This window comes from Rattus norvegicus, chromosome 5 (assembly GCF_021556685.1).
Source record: "Rattus norvegicus strain SHRSP/BbbUtx chromosome 5, alternate assembly SHRSP_T2T, whole genome shotgun sequence".
Taxonomy (NCBI): Eukaryota; Metazoa; Chordata; class Mammalia; order Rodentia; family Muridae; genus Rattus; species Rattus norvegicus.
In genome coordinates this window covers 15426534-15450702 of record NC_141538.1, presented here as the reverse complement: position 1 = coordinate 15450702, position 24169 = coordinate 15426534, and the positions used below count along the sequence as shown (strand labels likewise).

Genomic DNA, 24169 nt, shown 5'->3' with positions numbered 1-24169 from the left:
AAAAGTGAGTTTCGTTTGACTATGTTAAGTAACAACACTGCTATATTACGTCCATCTTCACACATAAATGTTTGGGCAGTTTACTCATTTATGTCCTAGATGGCTGCTCTGAATGTGGATCAAAGGCCCTGAAGAGGAAGTCACTGTGTGTCATCTCACATCCTTCCTCCCGTGCTAATCTGAAAACAAAGCCAAGTGTATAAACAGCAACAAGGACTCATTTTAAAAACATACATTGTCAATTCTGTTCACAAATATGGTACCACCGCACCTCCGTACTTTGTGATGCAAATTTTATGATATTCCTCAGTAATGAATGAACAGAGATAACTTTCCATTTACTTGAAATAAAGTTAATTTATTAATTTATAGTAAAGATGTTATGAAGTTGCCCAAAGTCTGTTTTACTTTTCCTTCAAGGTAGAATCATTTAGGTCTCGTTCTCTGAAAAGCTCTCCTCTCTTTCACTTGTGCTCTGCACAGTGATCCTGGATTTTCAATGTGAGGAAGTTAACTATAATAATTTAAATTTTTTGCTGACTCCCTTTATAATTACTTATTCTTTCCCTTTAATAGATTGTCAAGAAGCATTGCTGATGGATGCTCACAGTAACATGAATGAAATCGTAATATAATGAAACTGTACCTCAGTGCAAATACCAAAATGATAAAACACATTACACTGAAACTCCTGCATTTAACAACTTCATTGACTAGGGCTCTGTTGTCTAGAAAAAAAGTCTTTTATCCTTGGGATTATGTCTTGGAGTAATGATAATTAGAATAGCAATTTACAGCTTTGGATTAATTTTAGGATTTCAAAATATCACACATATATTTTAATAACCAGGGTAAATGTTTGTGATAAGTTCATACTCTTTTGGAAAATTATGAAAGTTAGTTAAAAACATTAACACACCAAGGTATGATCCAGAAAAGCAAAATATGTAACCTAAATCTTTACTAGGAGAGGTTTTTTTTCATTTCTCTCCTTTTATTTAATGGCAATCAACCAGCACAAACAAAACAAATAAGAACAAATCCTGGTATATGGTCAAGTTATACAACTTTCTACTTAAGGATTCAGTACAACTGTAAACAACGAGTGGTCTCTGTATGCTGAATATGACTTTCTTACTGTGTTTTACATATCTCTTTCATTGTGGATACAAATTGCCCTGTTGCTGTAGGAAAAAAGAATATCCTTTTTCTTCATATGCTGATGAGTTCATTCTGTTAAGAAAAAATGGCTTCTACGGACCAGTCCCACAGAAAGGAGCACAGTCTGTGTCTCAAACTCAGCCAGGTGCAAACATGTCAGCAAGCCTCAGACCAACATATATTTATGTCACATAGTACCAATTACAATAGACTGCCTAAAATATATAATGAATTAAAACTTAACACTTACTTTTCAGTCTTAATGAGGTTCTTGCTCTTTCCACACCCTTCCTTTGAGTACTCACAACCTTGCTTGTTTTTTTTTTAAATATCAAATTTTCCTCTTTTCCTTTTTCTTTTTCTAACTAAGGGTAGACTATAGGAACCTTACAATTACAGTATGAATGCTGGAAAACATATCTGATTGCTCTTGCCACAGTAATCCCAGTTCCAAGTAGCAATCTCTTAGTCTTCTGACCTTTCTAGGATGGGTTTTAATCTTGCAATCCCTACACATATATAGTGTTCCCTATCCTCAGATAAAACCCAATATGTCTACAAAACTTGGGCAACCCAAGATTTCATTAAAGTAAACGTCTCATCGGAAATGAGCAGTACTGACGTGTTTTCTTCTTGGTAAACATTTTGCAGATGTTTGAACACATATTCTTTCATGCCAAAATATCTCTGGAGCTTTGTACTCAAATCCAAGAGCAATCTTCTTTCTCCCAACAGAATTCATTTCATACTGAACAAATGTCCTTTTCAGGGTTCACCCTAGTCTAAATGAAGGATCTGAGTGAAAGACACTCCAGGGTGGAAGTTCTACGTCTGTTGTGGCCAGCTCACTGACAAGCATGGACACCTGTGGTTTGGCCAATGCTGTCTCAATCAAATACTTTTTCCTTTAGTATTAAGGGCGCAACATATTGGTGGCTGCCCTTTAATATTGCAAAATAATGAGGTTCTAGAACTTTGAATATACTAAAACCAAAGAATTATGAATTTGACAGATTAATTTGAGAAGTGTCAATTATATCTCAGCAAAATGGCTTTTCCTTGGTCTTCCTGAGGGACAGCAGAAATTTCCTAAGAATTCATGTTGTTTATTTTTATATTAAAGTTTTATAATTACTATAAGTAATGATAATTTAAAAATCATTTAGTTTTAGATTTTCTTCCAATCATGGTTCTAAATATCAAGCACATTGCTCCATAGTATTGGTATATGCATAAGTAGTTTCTGTTACGCAAACTTATCTTCCAAGAGTGTATAATGTGCATTTCCCTGTTGAGGTAATATATGCAATGAGAAGGATAACATTTTAATGGGATTGAGTAATGGTTTCTCCCAGTATAGTAAGATTTCATTTCGTGTACTTACTTTCTCATTTTTGCATTTCTATAATCATCATAGTGGGACTATATTTCACAGAGGTTGTCATTGATCTGTTTTTCCCCAGGCCTTCTGAACTATGATTCAGATTATAGACATTTAATCATGAAACACCCTTTATTAGAATATTTAGGGGGATGCCCATAAAAACTAGAACAGTGGTTTTCAACCTGTGGACTGTAGCCACTTTGAGTTAAATGACCCTTTCACAGGGGTCACCCAAGACTAGCCTGCATATCAGAGATCTACATTAGGATTCATAACAGCAGCAAAATTAGTTATGAAAATAATGTCATTGTTAACAGCCACCACAACATAAAGAGCTGCATTAAACGGATGCAGCATTAGGAAGTTTGAGAACTACTGGCCTAGAGGATCTTCAATCTATCCGGAAGTAAAGAACAAAGACAGTAGAGTGGAATGTCCTAAATATCCATTGAAGTACAGAAGACTAAAAAAAACATTAATCAAGGGCACACAGGAGAGTATGCCCATGTTTTCCAGAAGACTGTTACCATCAGTCTTGCAACAACAGATCAGTAGCTTTAAGTAGCCCACAGAAAATATGGTTTTAAAATAAATCATCATGTTTGTCCCATTCCCTCCCCTTCATGTGGTACACTTCATCTCTCTGCATCATCATGAAGCACTATGTACCGGGGAGATCGCTCTTCTGAAAAACTTTGTGAGTTCACCTCCTTCTTACTTACCACTCTGTAATTGGAGGGAAGGGAGTGCTCAAGTTATCAAAGTAGCCCATTGTCATCAACTGACCCTGCTAATAACTTAATTATCTACCGAAACCCAGCCTGAAATTTTCAGAGTGAATAGTAAGACTTCTCTCACTTTGCCAGTACCAGTTTTCAAAATGATCTACCTTTTGCCATCAAATGAACAAGACAAGTAACTAATATCGAAAAGAGTAACAACTGACCACTTGCCTGGCATTCAACAGACCCTGAGTTCTATCATAGAACTACTGTCCCTGTGTTCTAACAACTAGTCTCTCTACCCTGCTGTCATCAGATTTATGAGGCATCTGATCTGCATGAGGACCTACCTCAGATAGAAGATAATCCAGGAGAAGAAATGGGAAGAGAGGGTTAGATTCAGTGGATCCAGACTTGCTTTGTTCAGCCCCTTGGGAAATAAACAGTTGAAGCCTTCTGACTAAACTCTCAGTCACACACTAAAAGGCAGTCACTTTGACTTCAGGCAATTCATTTTATTATTATTTAATCATTTTCTTATTTATTCATTGTGACCTTTAAATTTACTATGCAGCAGAGGATGACATCACATCCTGTTCTTACCTTTCAAGTGACAGGATAGCAGGCCCATGCTATCATGTTCAACTCTATTATCTTTTTAGTAATTTATTATTTGTTGTTACTTCTATATTTTCTGTACTATTTTTATTTATAGTTAACTTGTAGCCATTGTACAAAATGTAGGATCTGCTGTGACATTCCAATGGGTAATCTATACATATACCACCCCAAACACACATAATTTGTATTGAAAATATTCAGAGTCCTCTCAAACAAGGTATTTAGAATATCTAATTAATTATAATGATTGTTAATCCTGATTGTCGACTTAAGTGGGATTTAGAATCACCATGGAAACAAATCTCTGTGTATATTTGTAAAGGACTACCTTGATTAAATAAACTGGGTAAAAGAACTTCATATTTAACATGGGTGGCACTACCTAACTGTAAGTGCAATGGATCAGCTATCCTCTCTTCCTGCTCTTACCTCTTCTCTGCCATGATGGACTGTATTCCTAGGACTGTGAACCAAAACAAAGCATTTTGTAAGCTGCTTTTATCATATGTTTGATCACAGCAATAAGGAAAGTTAACTAATGCAGTTGTCATGCCCCACAACTATGAAGGATGTCAGTACTTGTTACTGTCCTCAACTGTCCCATTGTGCTTCCACCTCTCTCCACCAAGTAGGAGTAGAATGTGTGTCTGTGTGCATGTGTACCCATGTGTGTACACATTCAAGTGTGTTTAGAGCTGTATTTATGATTTAGAAAAAATGCATGAATCAAAAGACAGCAAATAACCTTGAGAAAGATGCTCCAAGCCCTTATAGAGATCAGTGAGAAACAGTGAACCTAAGAGAGGCACTGTCAGAAATGTCCTGGCATTACTGCACAGGGTACTTGGTAAAAGTTTTCTGGAAAAATCATAGTTGTTTCCAGAAGGCGTGGCATTCTTGTTAGCTTTTAATATATAAGCAAAAATTTTACTGAATGAGAGGCTATAGGAAGTCCTGTTAAACACAGAGCAAAAATGACAGCTTATTTCATTCCACAGATCCAAACAGGGCAATACACTTGTCGCTTCTGTCTCTGACCCGCAGAAAAGAACAACGACACAGCGTTCTTCTCAAAGCGGTTTATTCAGGAACCTTACAGCATGCAAGCAGGAATCTTTCTTTTCTTTTTCTCTCTCCTCTCAGCCCCCGAGCACACTCCCTTATATCCTCCCTCAACTCCGTCTTGTCAGTCCAGACTGCGTAATCTCAGTTCATAGGTCCATGTCACATGGCCTGATCTTGCATCATGGTGCGCCTGCACAGTTCTCACAATGGACGTGGCTAGTTTTGGGTGCGTGAGGAAGTCAGGTGCTAGTCATGAGACTTAGCTGCAGTCCCAGGCGCTATCTTGGGACTGCCACCACACCCGCTCCCCACATACCCTGAGACGAATTCCATAATTTTATGATGGATTTGTTGATTTTAAACTTACTATAAATGACTATTCAGTTATTTGGAGGAAGCAAAGAATCTAAATAGTTGGGCAAGATTTATTTATGCAATTGATGTTTTTCTAAAATATTGTGCTTAGATACTATTTGCAACTTGAAGAAATAAGTCTCATGGGTCTAGAAATTATAAACACTCTCCTTCTAAAGAGACCTTCTATTTATTTGAAAGTGTATTATAATTTTCCACAGTTGTATATCTGATCTGGATTCATAGGTTAATAATAGTACATATATGTATATATATGTATGCATGTGTATATGTGTATATATATAAATATATATGTATATATGGTCTATAATCACAAGGAATCTAATGTTAATATTTTCTTCACATATTCTCACAAGCCTAAATAGACTACATCCACCGATATAGGATATAAAAAAGAATTTAAAGAAATTATCTTTTTCTGGCAGGATACAGTAGAGCATGAATTTATGTGATGACATTTTGAGATGTGCCAGACAAAATCAGTATACTATGGTAGAAATTCAAATGTAGCTAAGACTTTGAAAACTCTGAGGACTAGGAAGCAATTCACCTGATCTATCGGAGTAGGGAGGATAGAAAAATGTTTCAGCATCAGTTTTGCTATAAAGGCAAATTTCTCCATTTCAGGAGAAGATTAAACCCCAGAAAATTTCAATAGAAGGAAGAATTTGAGACAGAAATTTAGAATTGTTCTAAAACATTTTCTCACAATAGTTCAACCAGAGAATAGTTAAAAGAGAAAGAAGGAAGAAAGGAAGGAAGAAAGGAAGGAAGGAAGGAAGGAAGGAAGGAAGGAAGGAAGGAAGGAAGGAAGAGGCCTGCCCCTCTCCCACAGCCCACAGTCTGCCAGTCTCCCAGGAGATCTGAAATAAACAGGGACACAGACGAAACCCCTGCTCCAATACCTGCCCCAGCTGGGGCCTCTGCACAGTCCAGTGAATGGGGCAACTAGCCACATCTTCCTTCCAGTTTGCAACTCCCCCGAGGGCAGACAGGGTGTTCCTGTCCCCTTTCCCACAAGCCCACAGCCTGTTTGACTCCCAAGAGATCTGCTCTAACCAGGGACATTGGAGGCCTCCCCTAACCAGAGACAGCACAGCATGCCTTCCAGGAGGCCTGCTCTAACCCATGTCATGGAACTCTACCTGCCTTCAAAGAGGGTCAGGCTCTAGTCAGAGACAGTCAGGCCTGTTAATATCAAAAATAACCAGATGGCAAGTGGCAACTTCAAAAACATAAACAACAGAATCAAATATAATTTGGCACCATCAGAACCCAGTTCTTCTACCACAAAAGCACTGGATACCCTAACACATGTGAAAAGCAAGATCATTTCCTAAAATCCCCTCTCATGAAGATGACAGAGGTCTTCAAGAAGGATAGAAGTAACTCCCTGTAATAAATACAGGAAAACACAGGCAAAACAGTATAAAGTGTGGAGGGGCACAGGGAGAAACTCTAGAAAGTTCCAGATACCTTGGATGTGGGAGGCTCCCAGGACCCAGAGGGGATGACCTTACCCAAAATGCCTAACAGTGGGGAGATGCAAGCTAAAGAGACCACCTCCAGTAGACAGACATGGGCTTGAGACACTGGGCTACCCAACCATCTTTAAAATCTTGACCCAGAATTGTTCCTGTCCAAAGGAAATGCTGGGACAAAAATGGAGCAGAGACTGAAGGAAAGGCCATCCAGAGACAGGCCTAACTTGGAGTTCATCCATGCACAGGTACCAAACCCCAACATTATTGCTGATGCCATGCTGTGCTTGCAGAAAGGACACTAGCATGACTGTCCTTTGTGAGGCTCTACTAGCAGCTGACTGAGTCAAATGCAGATCCTCATAATAAACCATTGGACTGAGGTCAGAGACCCGTAGCGAACAGTTAGGGGAAGGACTTAAAGAGCTGAAGGGGATTGCAACCTCATAGGAACAACAGTATCAATTAATCTGGATCCCACAGAAATCCCAGAGGCTAAGCCACCGACCAAAGAGCAGACACAGCTGGGTCATGGCCCCCACTACAAATGTAGCAGAAGACTGCCTTGTCTGACCTCAGTGGGAAAGGATGCACTTAATCCTGCAGAAACATGATGTCCCAGGGAACAAGGATGTGAGTTAGGAGGAGAGGAGCACCCTCTCAGAACCAAAAGGGAGGGGGGGTGGGGTGAAGAACTTGTGGAGTGGGTCCCAGGAAGGGGGGGCAATATTTGGGATGTAAATAAATAAAATATTTTTAAAAAGAATGAAAGGATGAAAGGAAGGAAGAGAAAAGTAACAGACTCTCACTTATTTTATAAAAGCTACCCAGTAAATAATGGTGTCTTGCCACAAAGTGCACTTAACCTGAAAAATATCAGGAAAGGGAAGGGATTTTAAAAGTCCAACAGCAGCAAACCGGTACAACCATGATAGAGCTGCCATGGTTGCAGCAGTTACCTCAGGAATATGGGAGTTGTTCTACCCCAAGATTCATCTAATACCACTCTTGGACACATTGGGAATATTGGGTTTATACCCCAACAATGCTCCATCCATTTTCATTGCTTCTCTATCTGTACGTAATAGCCAGAAATTTGAAATAACCTAGATGTCTCTCAGCAGAAAATGGATAGAGAAAATGTGGCGTGTTTACACAATGGAGAATTACTCAGCCGTTTAACAACAATGGCAAAAAAGAAAATGACACCATGAAATTTTCAGGTAAATGGATGAAAATAGAAAAGAAAATCCTGAGTGTAGTATCCTAGACACAGAAAGACAGAAATGGTATGTGTTCACTTATATGTGGATATTGGCTGTTAAGTTGATGATGACAAAGCTCAATCCACAGACCCACAGAGGGTATATATATAGAGAGAGTAAAGTACCAAAGAGAAGTAGAATAGAAAGGTGTGGGTGGAAGGAGAGGTGCTGGAATGGGAGGTCCAAGTGGGGGAGGGGAGCTGAAAGGGGACTTGAGGAGGGAATACAGGAAGAGACAGCTAAAATTAAGGGCCATTGAGGAGAAATATGGAAACTTAATACAATAGAAACTTCCTAAAATATATACATATTTGAGGGCATCTAAATAAAGATACCAACTGGTCATGTGTTGTCACCAAACAGGCTTCCAGTACCCATTAGATAGGGTTACATCTAAGTGAGTTTTTGACCAAAAGGGTCCCAAAGGAATCCCTAAATAGCTCAGACTATTACCAAGGTCATAGGTTGGATTGCTCTCCACAAACTGGCCACATTGCTGAAGAAAATACAACATTGAACATGAAGATGTTAACTGAGTGCCTACAGAGAGCATTTACCCATGTTTTGGTACAGGAAGAGAGTCTGTATGCACTCAGAAGAGAAATGTAAACACCAAGCAATCCACAGAAGTTTTATCTTTGATGGTGACCTGTCTGCAACATATGCTAAGGCAATGAAGACACAAAGTTTGTGGGAGTAACCATCTATAACCCATTTGACCTAAGACCAACTCAGTGAGATGGAACCGACCCCAACACTGCCGATCTGCCCAAGAGCCTGAGAGTAGATATTCCAGAGACCTAGGGTAAAAAAAATCAAATCCTACTGGTCTAAAAATAGGGGTAAAATAGTGCTAAAATGATTCATAATGAGATTTTGCTATAGTCATAGATCAGTGCCTTGTTCAACTGACATCAGGGAAGATTCCTTCTGTGCAGATGGAAAGAGATACAGAGGCCAACAGTCAGACATTATGCAGAGTGAGAGGCCGTGAAACACTCAATCTTAAATAGGTTATCTCCATCAAGTACCTCCCCTCAGAGCTCAGGGAAACCTGCAGAAGAGAAGGCTATACGCAATATAAGGGTCAGAGGGGATAAGAGACACAAAGAAAACAAGGCCCTCTAAAAAATATGAGTAAAATTTATATGAACTCACAGAGATTGAAACAAAATGTGCACGGAACCTACACTGTCTACACCAGCTCCTCCATATAATAGTTTATATGGGATTATAGTTTCCAGATTATAGTTTCTATGGGATTCCTGAATGTGCAGAGGAATGTGTCTCTGATTCTTATGAATTCTGTTGGACTCTTTTTCTTCTGTTGTTTTTTACAACTTCAGTGTGATAGTTTTTGTTTCATCTTATTATTTTTCTTTTGTTATATTTAAGAAAATAAATAAATACTGAGTGAATGAGTGAGTGAGTATGTGAGTGAGTGAGTGAGTGAGTGAGTGAGTGGGTGAATATGTGAGTGAGTGAGTGAGTGAGTGAATGAGTGAGTGGGTGAATATGTGAGTGAGTGAGTGAATGAGTGAGTGAATGAGTGAGTGAGTGAGTGAGTATGTGAGTGAGTGAGTGAGTGAGTGAGTGAGTGAATGAGTGAGTGAGTGAGTGAGTGGGTGAGTGAGTGAGTGAGTGAATATGTGAGTGAGTGAGTGAGTGAATGAGTGAGTGAGTGAGTGGGTGAATATGTGAGTGAGTGAGTGAATGAATGCGTGAGTGAGTGAGTGAGTGAGTGAGTGAGTGAATGAGTGAGTGAGTGAATATGTGAGTGAGTGAGTGAATGAGTGAGTGAGTGAGTGGGTGAATATGTGAGTGAGTGAGTGAGTGAATGCGTGAGTGAGTGAGTGAGTGAATGAGTGAGTGAGTGAGTGAATATGTGAGTGAGTGAGTGAATGCGTGAGTGAGTGAGTGAGTGAGTGAGTGAGTGAGTGAGTGAGTGAATGAGTGAGTGAGTGAATATGTGAGTGAGTGAGTGAATGAGTGAGTGAGTGAGTGGGTGAATATGTGAGTGAGTGAGTGAGTGAATGCGTGAGTGAGTGAGTGAGTGAATGAGTGAGCGAGTGAGTGAATATGTGAGCGAGTGAGTGAGTGAATGAGTGAGCGAGTGAGTGAATATGTGAGCGAGTGAGTGAGTGAGTGAGTGAGTGAGTGAATATGTGAGTGAGTGGGTGAGTGAGTGAATGAGTGAGTGAGTGAGTGAGTGAGTGAATATGTGAGTGAGTGAGTGAGTGAGTGAGTGAGTGAGTGAGTGAGTGAGTGAGTGAATATGTGAGTGAGTGGGTGAGGGAGTAAGTGAGTGAATGAGTGAGTGAGTGAGTGAGTGAGTGAGTGAGTGAGTGAATATGTGAGTGAGTGAGTGAATGAAAACCCAGCCACTAGGGTAATGTTTAATGACTGAGCTGTCATTTATACCTGATGGCAGAGAGAAAAGTCACTGTTCTCTAATGGAGTGACATTGTATACGTTAACCCCTTCAGGGCAGGCCTCATATTTAGGATTATTTGATGAACACATAATGGAGAGGGTCTGGAAAGACTTGTGATACGGGAAGAATATAATCAAAATATACGTAAACTTAAAAATCATTTTAAATAATAAAAAATATAAAAGAAAAAACCCCACACCAAAGACCCTACTGTTAACTATCCAGCAACTTACGACAGAGTGCTCTCAACACACTGCCCATTTGCACTCTCAGAGTTCAGTCAAGCCCCAGAAACAGACACATGAAACCTTACTTTTCAAACATTTTCCTCGGTCACTCATACTTCTTATGATGTACACTAAGCCTGGAGGCTCTTTTAAACGAAGTAGGTAAGTTGCTTTCTCCTACTGGTGGGTATTATGTCCATATTTTCATCTATTTCTGCACACAGCACAAATATCCTAATATTGCAACCAGTTCCTACCCATTACTCTCTATTTATCTTCAAACCTGGACCCATACAGTGACTCAGAAACTCAAACACTACCCTCAATTTTGTCCTCCAGGCTCATCTTTACCCTGGTACTTTTTTTTTTTATTATTAACTTGAGTATTTCTTATATACATTTCGAGTGTTATTCCCTTTCCCAGTTTCCGGGCAAACATCCCCCTCCCCCCTCCCCTTTCTTATCGGTGTTCCCCTCCCCACCCTCCCCCCATTGTCCCCCTCCCCCCAACAGTCTAGTTCACTGGGGGTTCAGTCTTAGCAGGACCCAGGGCTTCCCCTTCCACTGGTGCTCTTACTAGGATATTCATTGCTACCTATGAGGTCAGAGTCCAGGGTCAGTCCATGTATAGTCTTTAGGTAGTGGCTTAGTCCCTGGAAGCTCTGGTTGCTTGGCATTGTTGTACATATGGGGTCTCGAGCCCCTTCAAGCTCTTCCAGTTCTTTCTCTGATTCCTTCAACGGGGGTCCTATTCTCAGTTCAGTGGTTTGCTGCTGGTATTCGCCTCTGTATTTGTTGTATTCTGGCTGTGTCTCTCAGGAGCGATCTACATCCGGCTGCTGTCGGTCTGCACTTCTTTGCTTCATCCATCTTGTCTAATTGGATGGCTGTATATGCATGGGCCACATGTGGGGCAGACTCTGAATGGGTGTTCCTTCAGTCTCTGTTTTAATCTTTGCCTCTCTCTTCCCTGCCAAGGGTATTCTTGTTCCTCTTTTAAAGAAGGAGTGAACCATTCACATTTTGATCATCTGTCTTGAGTTTCATTTGTTCTAGGCATTTAGGGTAATTCAAGCATTTGGGCTAATAGCCACTTATCAGTGAGTGCATACCATGTATGTCTTTCTGTGTTTGGGTTAGCTCACTCAGGATGATATTTTCCAGTTCCAGCCATTTGCCTACGAATTTCATAAAGTCGTTGTTTTTGATAGCTGAGTAATATTCCATTGTGTAGATGTACCACATTTTCTGTATCCATTCCTCTGTTGAAGGGCATCTGGGTTCTTTCCAGCTTCTGGCTATTATAAATAAGGCTGCAATGAACATAGTGGAGCACGTGTCTTTTTTATATGTTGGGGCATCTTTTGGGTATATGCCCAAGAGAGGTATAGCTGGATCCTCAGGTAGTTCAATGTCCAATTTTCTGAGGAACCTCCAGACTGATTTCCAGAATGGTCGTACCAGTTTGCAATCCCACCAACAATGGAGGAGTGTTCCTCTTTCTCCACATCCTCGCCAGCATCTGTTGTCCCCTGAGTTTTTGATCTTAGCCATTCTCACTGGTGTGAGGTGAAATCTCAGGGTTGTTTTGATTTGCACCCTGGTACTTTTTGTCAGGCAGATACTTGACTGAGTATTTAAATAGAAAACTAGCCTCTCATAATGAACTTTGTTTTCCATATCATGCTCAGTAACATTAACCAATGACTATATCTTATTAATCATTTTCTTGTGCCTCTCTCATGACTATGGCCCTGCCACTTACTTCTTCCCTTGTATGAGTTAATGGCATTGTCCTTCTTAAAGAAAGCTATACCCACAGCCTTCCAGTGGTCACCACAATTAAGAGTAGTTCACATCGACATTAGAGTTAAGAACAGACATGAGAACAGGGCCCCTATTGGAGGAATTAGAGAAAGAATTAAAGGAGCCAAAGGGTCTTGCAACCCCATAAGAACAACAATACCAACCAATATGAGTTCCCAGGGACCAAAACACTACCCAAAGTCTACACATGGAAAGACCCATGGCTCTAGCTGAATATGTAGCAGATGATGGCCTTGTTGGACACCAATGGGAGGAGAAGCCCTTGGTCCTGCCAAGATTGGACCCCCCAGTATAGGGGACTGTCAAAGGGGAGGTGGGGAGGGGGAACACCCTTATAGAAGAAGGGGAGGGGATGGGATAGGGGGCTTATGGACAGGAAACCAGGAAAGGGAATAACATTTGAAATGTAAATAAAAAAAGAGCAGAGGTTGGAATCCTGGTTTTACCAAACTGCCTGAGAATTTCCCATTAACTCTTTAATCTCAAAGCAAATGTAGTTGCCAACAGTTCTCCATCCAGGGTGTTACACTGCATTCACTGCCTTATGATGTTTGTCTGAATCATCAATAAAAGTTGAAAGAATGCTTTGGTCATGATATATTAGCATTCACATCCATACTTTATCTCAGAGATTTTCCATTTTTATCTTTATGTCTGTGTGTATAGGACCTGTTTATGGTGCCTGAGTAGTACAGAAGATGGCATAGAATCCCATAGGATGGGAGTTGCAGATGGTTGTGAGCTGCCATGTACGTACTGGGATTCAAATCTGGGTTCTGTGGAAGAGAAGCCAGTGATCTTAACCCCTGAGCCATCTCTACAACCCATGCTATATTGATTTCTGTGGTAATTACCAAACGGGAAACTGTGTGGTAACTTTTGTAGATCAAGGTTCATATCATGGACTAATCTGATATTGCACAGCTGTTGACTTGGGCAATGAGAAAGTGTGGCAAACTGAGCAAAGGAGAACCAAGAACTCCATCTTCTTAGTGACTGATGTATCTCAAGGGCAGAAATATTAATATATCCTGACACAGATATGCACAGGCCGCGACTGAACGTTATCATGATGCCTATGACATGAATGCTAAAGTAGCACCTTACATAATGTCACATAACATGTATCCGAAGACAATATTCGTGGTGAATATAATGCTACTAAAATAGCATGTTGACTCATTTAAAAGTCACAAATTAATACCTGACTGTGAACAATGGCGGTGCACAAACTTGCAGTTGGTTTCTTTCCTCTTCATTACAAACCCATTTTTTATTTGTTTGCTTGATTGTTTGTTTTCACTAAGAGGCTTTGGTTATGTTTCCTGTAACTGTCTGTGATTGGTTTATTGTTACAAAGTTGACTTCCATTATTGAGCAGTGAATTTAAAAGGAAAAGGCAAATCAACATCTTTGGATTTCTATATAAGCTTTTATATTAAAATGTTGTTCTGACATGGTGCATGAGGAATTTAGAAAAGTTTTCCCTCAAAACACTACAGAAAACTGGACAGTCAGTCAGCAGATTGAATCTAGATTTGGCCCAGCATCACACAGTGAATCTATTCTGGGCCCTATCAAACTTACACATGCAGGCTTTGGAGGTCACAGAAACCAAAGTTCCCCACCCAAGGAGAGCTAGCCACCCTAGGTTCTGAACACTGTCACAGAAGTCTCTTCGTCTGGGCGTATTTGAGAATGAGTGCTAATTAACTGGCAGATCCTACTGAGGCCACAGCTGACTAAAGAAGCAGCATAGATTTAATAGGAGCAAAGTTGAAAGAGCTAAAAGACTACAAGGGACTAGATACAGTGTCACACATTCTTAATTTACATCCCTAGGGGAACGTAGCCAGACCTACACACTCAAAAACCCCTGTTAAGCGAAGACTGCACGCATTTACAGAGAAGGCAGGAAGGAGCCAACATTAAGGTGGGATGACATTCAAAAACTCTCAAACCAACAAACAGAGTGAAGAGAATAATAAGACTCCTGTTGCAAGGGGGAAGAGGCATTGTGGGATGACACAATAGCTTAGTGGTTAAGAGCACTGGATGTTTTCCAGACAGCCTGGATTTGATTCCTACAACACACATGTTGCCTCATAACCACCTATAACCACAATACCAGGAGATCTGAGGCCCTCTTATAACCTCTGAAGGTATAGCATACATATGCTACTCAGATATAATTGCAAACAAAAGACCTGCGCACATAAAGTAATAAAATCAAGTAACCAAGAAAAAAGAAAGACTCCATAATATATTTTTTCTTCCATCTTTATTAACTTGGGTATTTCTTATTTACATTTCAATTGTTATTCCCTTTCCCGGTTTTCTGGGCCAACATTCCCATAACCCCCTCCCCTTTATGTGGGTGTTCCCTTCCCCATCCTTCCCCCCATTACCGCCCTCTCCCCAACAATCACGTTCCCTGGTGGGGCTCAGTCTTGGCAGGACCCAGGGCTTCCCCTTCCACTGGTGCTCTTACTAGGATATTCATTGCTACCTATGAGGTCAGAGTCCAGGGTCAGTCCATGTATAGTCTTTGGGTGGTGACTTAGTCCCTGGAAGCTCTGGTTGGTTGGCATTGTTGTTCATATGGGGTCTCAAGCCCCTTCAAGCTCTTTTAGTCCTTTCTCTGAATCATTCAACGGGGTTCCCGTTCTCAGTTCAGTGGTTTGCTGCTGGCATTCACCTATGTATTTGCCATATTCTGGCTGTGTCTCTCAGGAGCGATCTACATCCAGTTCCTGTCGGCCTGCACTTCTTTGCTTCATCCATCTTATCTAGTTTGGTGGCTGTATATGTATGGGTCACATGTGGGGCAGGCTCTGAATGGGTGTTCCTTCAGCCTCTGTTCTAAACTTTGCCTCCCTATTCCCTCCCAAGGGTATTCTTGTTCCCCCTTTAAAGAAGGAGTGAAGCGTTTGCATTTTGGTCGTCCTTCTTGAGTTTCATGTGTTGTGTGTATCTAGAGTAATTCGAGCTCGAGCATTTGGGCTAATATCCACTTATCAATGAGTGCATACCATGTGTGTTTTTCTGTGATTGGGTTACCTCACTCAGGATGATATTTTCCAGTTCCACCCATTTGCCTATGAATTTCATAAAGTCGTTGTTTTTGATAGCTGAGTAGTATTCAACTCCATAATATATTAGCACAAGTCAATAAACAAGACAACCTGAAGCAAGAAAGTCAGAATTTATTCATTGAAATTCTTGTTACCTCAAGTTGTAGAAGAAAACAGAAAAAGATAACTGATATTTACAAAAATAAAGTCCACAAATACTGTCTTTCTCAACAAATGCAGAATTCAGAAAGGAAGGAGAGGGAGATCTATTTCAAAGAAGGGAAAACACATCCAAGAAATTAAAGGGCACTGAATCATAGTGATTCATCCAGCAGTCTCGAAAGATACCCAATTTGTTAAAAAGAATCAGACGGAAAAATAGAAAAAATAATTTGGAGAAGTTTAACATGAATTTTAATCACTACACTTCAAAGATAGCACTAAGTAATTATCTAATCTCAGGAATGAAAAATGTTGAAATCGAATCCAACAGAGCTTTCATAATATGTGAGAACATGTGAAACATGGCAGCATCATGAGTCAGACAAAGAGAAAGGGGGCAGAGCAGAGGGAGGGAAAGGTGAAAAGATTAAAATCTGTCAAGTCTACTCACAATGTAGACAGAAAACCAAATAAGTCCAAATAAAATTAAAAATGAAGAAGTTACACACCTACACAATAATAGAGATTCTGAAAGCCAAGAAAAAGGGAGTGGGGATATTCTTAGAAATAGATCATCAATCATATACAATATGATTGATGCCTGACATTTCTGAAATAAGACAGCAAACCATGTGCCAGCAAGCTGACAGCAGAACATTCTCACTCATGAGGAATTTTATAACCAAGAGAAGCAACATAAAGTCCAAGATACAGAAAAGTAATTTGTTAATCATCAATGTACAGAAAGTACAAACCTTCAGGGTAAAAATTGATAATAAGGTGATACTTGATCTTTGAAGGAACTTAAGGGCAATGTCATACTTTTGTCACATACTCATGAACTTTTTAGAATACTAAGGTGGTATAAGCCAATATTTATAACAATGTATTTTGGACTTCACATTATATAAATGTAACACATATAGCAATATCACTCCAAATAAGTTGGGAGAAAAAGCAGCAATATCGAAACATGTTTATATATTTAACCCAAATTAAGCTATTATGATTCAGCAGTAGATTGCAATCAGCTGGAGGAAGCCATGGTTCTCAGAACAAACTGGTCTGCTACCTGCTTGAAACTTTTTCCTGGGAAGTAGTAAGAAAACTTGTCCCGCTCTTGTCTGGAGACTTTTTCAAACCACAGTCACAGAGTTGATCAGTGGAAACAGGAGCAGATGCTCCAAAGTTTAAATTCTACCATCATTCCCTTTATAGAAACGTCTGTCAATTCTTACAGACGTTAAAGAACGCAAGTCAAAATACCTTAGGTAAGTTATAAGCAGGGACATCAAAATGACACATTGAAAGTGTTGATTTAGTACAAAGTGAGGCAGAAATGGAGAAAAGGGGGTAGGGAAAAAAATAAGGTTTTGGTTTTGTAAAGCCAGGAACAAATAGCAGAGTTAAACATGTTGAAGCAACATTGGGATTGAGTGGGTCAGTGATCCTGTTCACAGCAGGACGCTGCCATTAGCAGAAAAGCAAGATGTGATTAAATGTTATCAAGAAGAGATAAAGCCTGTATCAAAGGCCATAAATAGATGGAGGATTAAAGATTATAGGCTGGAAACTGGTACTGCTGTCTGAGACCAGATGCAGCTTCATCCATATCAAACAAGAATTTATGATAAGGAAAAAAAACCGGAACATTTCATAATGATTAACTTGTTAGTGTGATACAATAATACAAGAAGGGCTGCAGAATTCACAGTAAAACTTCAGTAAAATTATTCGTAAGATTTCAGTGTCATAAAGCCCCATAAATATACATTGCTTCTGCAAACAACAGCGATGGGTATTAGGATTAGAAGAGCAGTCTTTCAGCATAACAATCAAGTTACAAAATACCAGGAAGTAAAGCACAGCTGCACACTAAAATACATCAAACATTGCTGAGGTATACCAAGGAAAACTGAAACAAATACAATATGTTCTGCTCATAAAGTATAACCAAGTGCATTCTTCTGCAGTTGCACCCATGGAACTCATGCAGTCTCTCATCCAAGTCCAAAGACACTCACCACAGACCGTGACAGGGTGAACTGAGAACTTTCCTGTGAATGCAAAGGAGAAGCACCCAAAGAAATTTTGAGGAAAATAAGTGTGGAAGGCATGTCCTCTGTCTTTAAGCTTAAATAGCAATGTGGCCCCTTCTAAAGCTGAAAATTGGTAAATAGAATTGAGTTCACAAATGCTTATTTTTTAAAATGAGTTTTGCCAAATGTGTCTGACAATTTCATGAAAATAAAAATGAAATCCTTCAGTAAATCAGACTGAATGGTGATAATTTCAATTTGAATATAGTTGAACATTTTAAAGAAGAACGAAATGTATAGGTTCTGAGTTACCCTAGCTTAAAATGTAAATGCAGAACACATCATCACACAACTGAACTATAATACTGATTATGGAAAATTTCTTTGCCAAGGATTCCAGACAATGCGCCTTAGAAGTAAATAAGGATTTAGTATCATTTACAGAAGAAAACAATGTGCAAATAAATAGAGCTGAATCTTGGACTAAGACCTGGTAGTCTCGGGGCAGTTAACTACACACTTGGACATTTTTAGCAATTGTGAGCATTTGTGCAATATGTGAGTCTAAACTTAGATGCACTTTCACTCTTGCTTTATGCTTATCTTGTAATTTTTCATGCTGCTTTAATGATAATTAAGATAGTATGATTTTGTATACTGTCTTTAAATCAGCTTAAAATTATCTATACAAAGACAAACTTTGGTTCCTGACCTTTTATATTGCTGATAGCACTTTTTGTATATTTTTATTGAAACCATATTTTCTAGTATTCCACACTGAAAATATATTAATGATTAAGACACAAAATTCAAATATTGCAGAGAATTTCTTTTTTTAATATATGTTCCTTAAGGAATATTCATTGCCAGGTGATATAACTCAGTTGTCCTGTATTGCTGACTAGCACGAGCTCAGGTTGATGCCAGCTTTGTGACCTAAGATTTCAGGAACATCAGTCAGGCTGCAGCAGTCCAAGGAGCCTCCAGAAAGGAGCACTGAGTGACAATTCACACAGCCAGCTGGGAATCTTTACAGAACTCAAGGGTAGCTTTCTCTATCATCCAGCAGTCCAATCCAGACAGATCTGTCCTCCTAAATTCCTTCTCAAATGAATAGCAAATCAAAAATATGTATACAAGTGATAATGGGGTTAAAAAAAACACAATATGAAAATCTTTAGTCGTCTTTAGTGGGTCTGAGGATGGTAGAAAGTGATGGGGTTGGGGTATTCTTGAGTTTGTGCTACATGCTTAGGGCAGAAGGTACCGTAATGTGTACATCAGACACCATGATGGCAATCATCCAAAGGATGTTGTCCTTGAAAATGAGCTTAGTTTATGATGAATATTGACCCGGTGAGGGATTCTCAGTGGGTAACTCATAATAAGCCTCAACCATCACTACCAGGCCAGAGCACTTCATCCCATATAAAGAGATGATATTTATAAGAAACCCATAAAAGCACAGTTGAAGTCCAAACCATGATATCTAAAACTTTTGGAAACAGAATCTTGAATATGGAAACAAGTTAATATGAAGCAATTAACTTGAGTCTTACTACAATATGACTAGCTTCTCTGTCATTAAGGAAGGATAATCCACGTGAAGGCAGAGGCATAGAGGGGTAACATGAAGTGGCAGATGTGGAAAGTGAACTGAAATGCTTGTTTTTATTTTTCTCAATTCTAAATATAGCTGGGTTGGGACTTTATTATTATTTTAGCAGATGTCCATCTGTAGCTTTTCAAAATTCATGCTCTCCTAGATAAAAAGTATCATCAGCCAGACAAAACACCTTGCCAATCCAACTTAAATCTAAATCTGAGGACTCTACTAAATGTTCCCAACTCATAAAATGTAAAACAAAATTTTGTCAAGCATATTTTAATCAGTTTTAAGTGATACCCCTGATATGCTTTATTCTAGACAAATTCTTCTCGGTAGGTGAGTGACCCCATATGGCTAGACAAGAAATTTGCTTCTAAAATAGAATAGTGGAACTGGCACATAGTCAATATTCCAGTTGAGAATTGAGAAAATAAACAGGCCTTATGTTCCTGAACATCTAATAGCTAGTAGCTAAAATACCTCTAGATGTCAAGGACTGACAATAATATTGTTTTATTGTGATAGGATGGTAGTCCTGTCTTCCTGAACTCTAGAAGTCTAGTTGATCCAGATTTGCACATCTGCATATGGAGTGCCCCAAAATTATTTCCCTTTGTTTAACCCCCAATTTAGATGTATTTCAGTCAGGCTAAAAAATACTTTTACTTCTTTAAGAATTTCAGAACCCTTTTGTTTCCCTTGTAATTCACTGAAGTTTAACAAAACCAAAAGGTCAGTCTTCTGTAGATAATATGTGTCTCCACTCCTGACTTACTTCAAAAACTGTTGATCAGACCCTAGACTCACATGTGTAACTTCTTTATAAGGATATAATCAGAGGATGACTGCTTGTGGGAGAGGATGTGCCTAATCCTGTAGAAACCTGATACCCCAGGGAAGGGGAATGAGGGGTAGGGGCACCCTCTCACAGGGGAAGGGGAAAGGGATGGGTGAAGAACTCTGAGAGGAGGGACCTGCAGGGGTATGACATCTGCAATGGAAATAAATAAAATAATTTTTAAGAGGCTGTATTTTGTTGTTGTTGTTGTTGTTGTTTACAGATAATGATAACAAAAGCAAAAATAAATAATTTTTGTGCTCTCATCTCAACTCCTGAAGTGACAGGAGAAACAAATGTACCTAAGAATTTCTAAAAAGTGGCTTTTAACTATTTTATCCAAGTTAGATAGCCCTTTATTGATACAAAATATAGTTCTTGCTTAAAGTAGGTAAAGAATGATTTATTATGAGACAAATATGAGTGACCATGGCCAGAGGGACATAGATTCTGGGACATAGACCCTGAATTACACATTCCACTGTGTGGGGAAAAATCACCAGATCTTTTATTTTCACAAAATCTTGTCACAGATGAATATATTTTATCAAGTAAACTGTTGGGGATGTTAGGTTAAGCTACATAAAAGTAGTTTTCAGATGCTATCAGATGACATTCTTGGCTTTTGGGTTTGTGGGTGCTGCTAGTCTATTATATAAACACATCACAAAGGTTTTATCTAAAAGCATTAAGGATTTGGGGAACAGACACAAAATGGGCAACAAAGGCTTTTAAATGGACTAAAGCTTGTGAGGTAGAAGAGGTTGAAAAGGGAGATTACAGAGATATCAAGATATAAAAAAATCGTCAATGGCTGAAGAAAACTGCAACTATCTACCCCATTCATAGGACACTACATGTAACAAAACAAAACATGCACACACACACACACACACACACACACACACACACACACACACACACACACGGATGCATGTTCACAAAATACTCCATAATATATAACTGGCCCTGACCAAGGAAAAAGATCCTAAGAACTTTTGGAGGTTCATTTTTCTCCACCTCTGGCTCATTTCCTAGCTTAGAAGTATTTCTCTTTGTCATTAAATACCTCTCCTTGACTGTTACTATCCACATGTCTCTGTCCAAACTGTTGTTCAAAGACACAGAACCTGGTAGTCACGCCATGGGCCTTCCACACACTACTGGTGTGATATTATTTTGTATCTCACTGGTAGTACATTTCATCTACACGATCATGAAATTTCTAGTCAGTCAGCATGCAGAAACATCAGCACAGATACAAGCTTTGGGTCATCAATATCTATTTTTATATTCCCATTGATGTTCTCATTGAAAGATGGGCCTATAAGAAACATCAACTATTGTAATAAGTATATTTTGCAAACATCTCTATAAATTGCTTATGGTTTTTCCAGGCATTATCAGACATGCTTTGCAGTTGTGATCACTTGGGCCACAGATTCAGCCTTATATTCATAAAATCATAGGGAAAAAAACTGACAAGTTGGAAAATAGACACCTGTTTTCCAGCTACCTGTGCTGTCAGGAAAGCAAGTCCTGAAACAATTGCCCACCCGTGTGTGTGTGTGTGTGTGTGTGTGTGTGTGTGTGCAGGTGCGTGCGTGCGTGCATGTGTGTGTGTGTTTGCTTGTGGTGTGTGTGTGTGTGTGTGTGGTGTGTGTGCATGTGCGTGCGTGCGTGCATGTGTGTGTGTGTGTTTGCCTGTGGTGTGTGTGTGTGTGTGTATGTGTGTGGTGTGTGTGTGTGTGGTGTGTGTGTGTGTGTATGTGTGTGTGCATGTGCGTGCATGCGTGCATGTGTGTGTGTGTGGTGTGTGTGTGTGTGTGGTGTGTGTGTGTATGTATGCGTGTGTGTGTGTGTGGTGTGTGTGTGTATGTGTGCGTGTGTGTGTGTGGTGTGTGTGTGTGTGTGTATGTGTGTGGTGTGTGTGTGTGTGTGGTGTGTGTGTGTGGTATGTGTGTGTGCATGTGCGTGCATGCGTGCATGTGTGTGTGTGTGTGGTGTGTGTGTGTGTGGTGTGTGTGTGTGTGGTGTGTGTGTGTGTGGTGTGTGTGTGTATGTGCGTGTGTGTGTGTGTGGTGTGTGTGTATGTGCGTGTGTGTGTGTGGTGTGTGTGTGTGGTATGTGTGTGTGCATGTGCGTGCATGCGTGCATGTGTGTGTGTGTGTGGTGTGTGTGTGTGTGGTGTGTGTGTGTGGTGTGTGTGTATGTGTGCGTGTGTGTGTGTGTGGTGTGTGTGTGTATGTGCGTGTGTGTGTGTGTGGTGTGTGTGTGTGTGTGGTGTGTGTGTGTATGTGTGCGTGTGTGTGTGTGGTGTGTGTGTGTGTGCATGTGCGTGCGTGCGTGCATGTGTGTGTGTGTGTGTTTGCCTGTGGTGTGTGTGTGTGTGTGTGTGGTGTGTGTGTGTATGTGTGCGTGTGTGTGTGTGTGTGTGTGTGTGTGTGTGTGTGTGTAGTATGAGCAGCAGAGATCGAAGCTACAGGAGTAAAGACTTACAGGAAGAAATGTTGTTCTTACCCCCACTTTGCATGGAGAATCCGGCACACATCAAAAAGAAATCTAGTGGATTATACACTAATCTAGACATGGAGCAAATAGTAGAGCAAGGATAAATGACAGGCAAGACCATACCAGCTGTTCATAGAAGTACCATGAAGAGAAGGGACAGAAAAAGTGCACCAGTGGGCTTAGCAAATCAAAGAAAGGTTTTTCTATTCAGTGAAACTAGATATTTCTGTATTAGAAAGAAAAACAAAAACAAGACAGATAAACTAAATACTATGCCTAATTGCGCGCTTGGAGAGACACACATGTACCTGCCGTGGTAGGCGTGAAGATATTTCAGAGTGATGGTGGTGCCCCTCTTGGCTGCATATCTAACTATTACAACAATGCGACAAAAGGAGGTGGAATTTTTCTCTCTGAAATTTCATGCTGGGAAGGGGGAAAGTTTAGAGCTCAGTGACAGTTGGATGGAAACTTTATCTACTGAAAAGAGATTTCATAATTCTGACATCTTTTCAGATTACCTTTCAGGAAACAGTAGAGCTTCCACAATGACAGATCAATGATGGGCTGCATTACACTGATGGGACTGCTTAACTCTGCACACCTTTCGTCTTCTATTTAATTGCAAAATTCATGCCAGCACCACAAAGATGGATAGTTCGAGGGAGACACTTGAACTCTATGTTCTTTTATCCAACATGGCAAAAATCTCAAATCACTCTCCCTGTTCAGCTTTCACTATCAGCTTCAGTTTAATTGGCCTGAAGAGAGCAGATGATTGAGCCTGGCTTATCAGGGAAGCCAGAGTTTGATTCTAACAAATCCAGCAATAAAACAGTATCATATTAAAACATTTGTTTTAGATATGCATAGTTAGCAGTGTTAAATTTTGTGCATTATTTTTATATAAACATGCTCTCACAAGTTGATATTGTGTGGATAATAACTGAAGAGATTGAATTAATTTCATTGGCATCCTGGAAACCCTCGTGTTAAATATTTCTCAGTTTACCATATCCCCAGTTATCTCTGGCCTCTGGTCCTCAGTAAATCAGTAAAAAGGGCCAGATTAATAATAAGAAGTAGAAAGGGGAGATTTATATTGTTATGGGAGAAAAAAATTGATCTGTAGCATTGTGACTGAAATAATTCCACAGTGTCTGTGACTTTTCTGGCATAAATAAATATATTCTAAAGAAATACTTGTGTCTCCCAATCTATCTATTGAAACAATGAACCACAAAGAAATGGCAACTTCCTCAGGAATCCCATGCCAGGAAAAGAAAAGGGCACCAGACAGAGGATCACCTTGGCTCCCAGAAAAAGACTTCAAACCATTTTAATAACAGACTATATCACCTTATAGGAGGAAAG

General features: G+C 39.7%; 1 protein-coding gene across 2 annotated transcripts in view; it reads right to left on the bottom strand.

Moving 5' to 3' along the window:
* Sntg1 (syntrophin, gamma 1) overlaps window positions 1–24169 on the bottom strand; it is an 841911-nt gene that overhangs the window by 641214 nt on the left and 176528 nt on the right.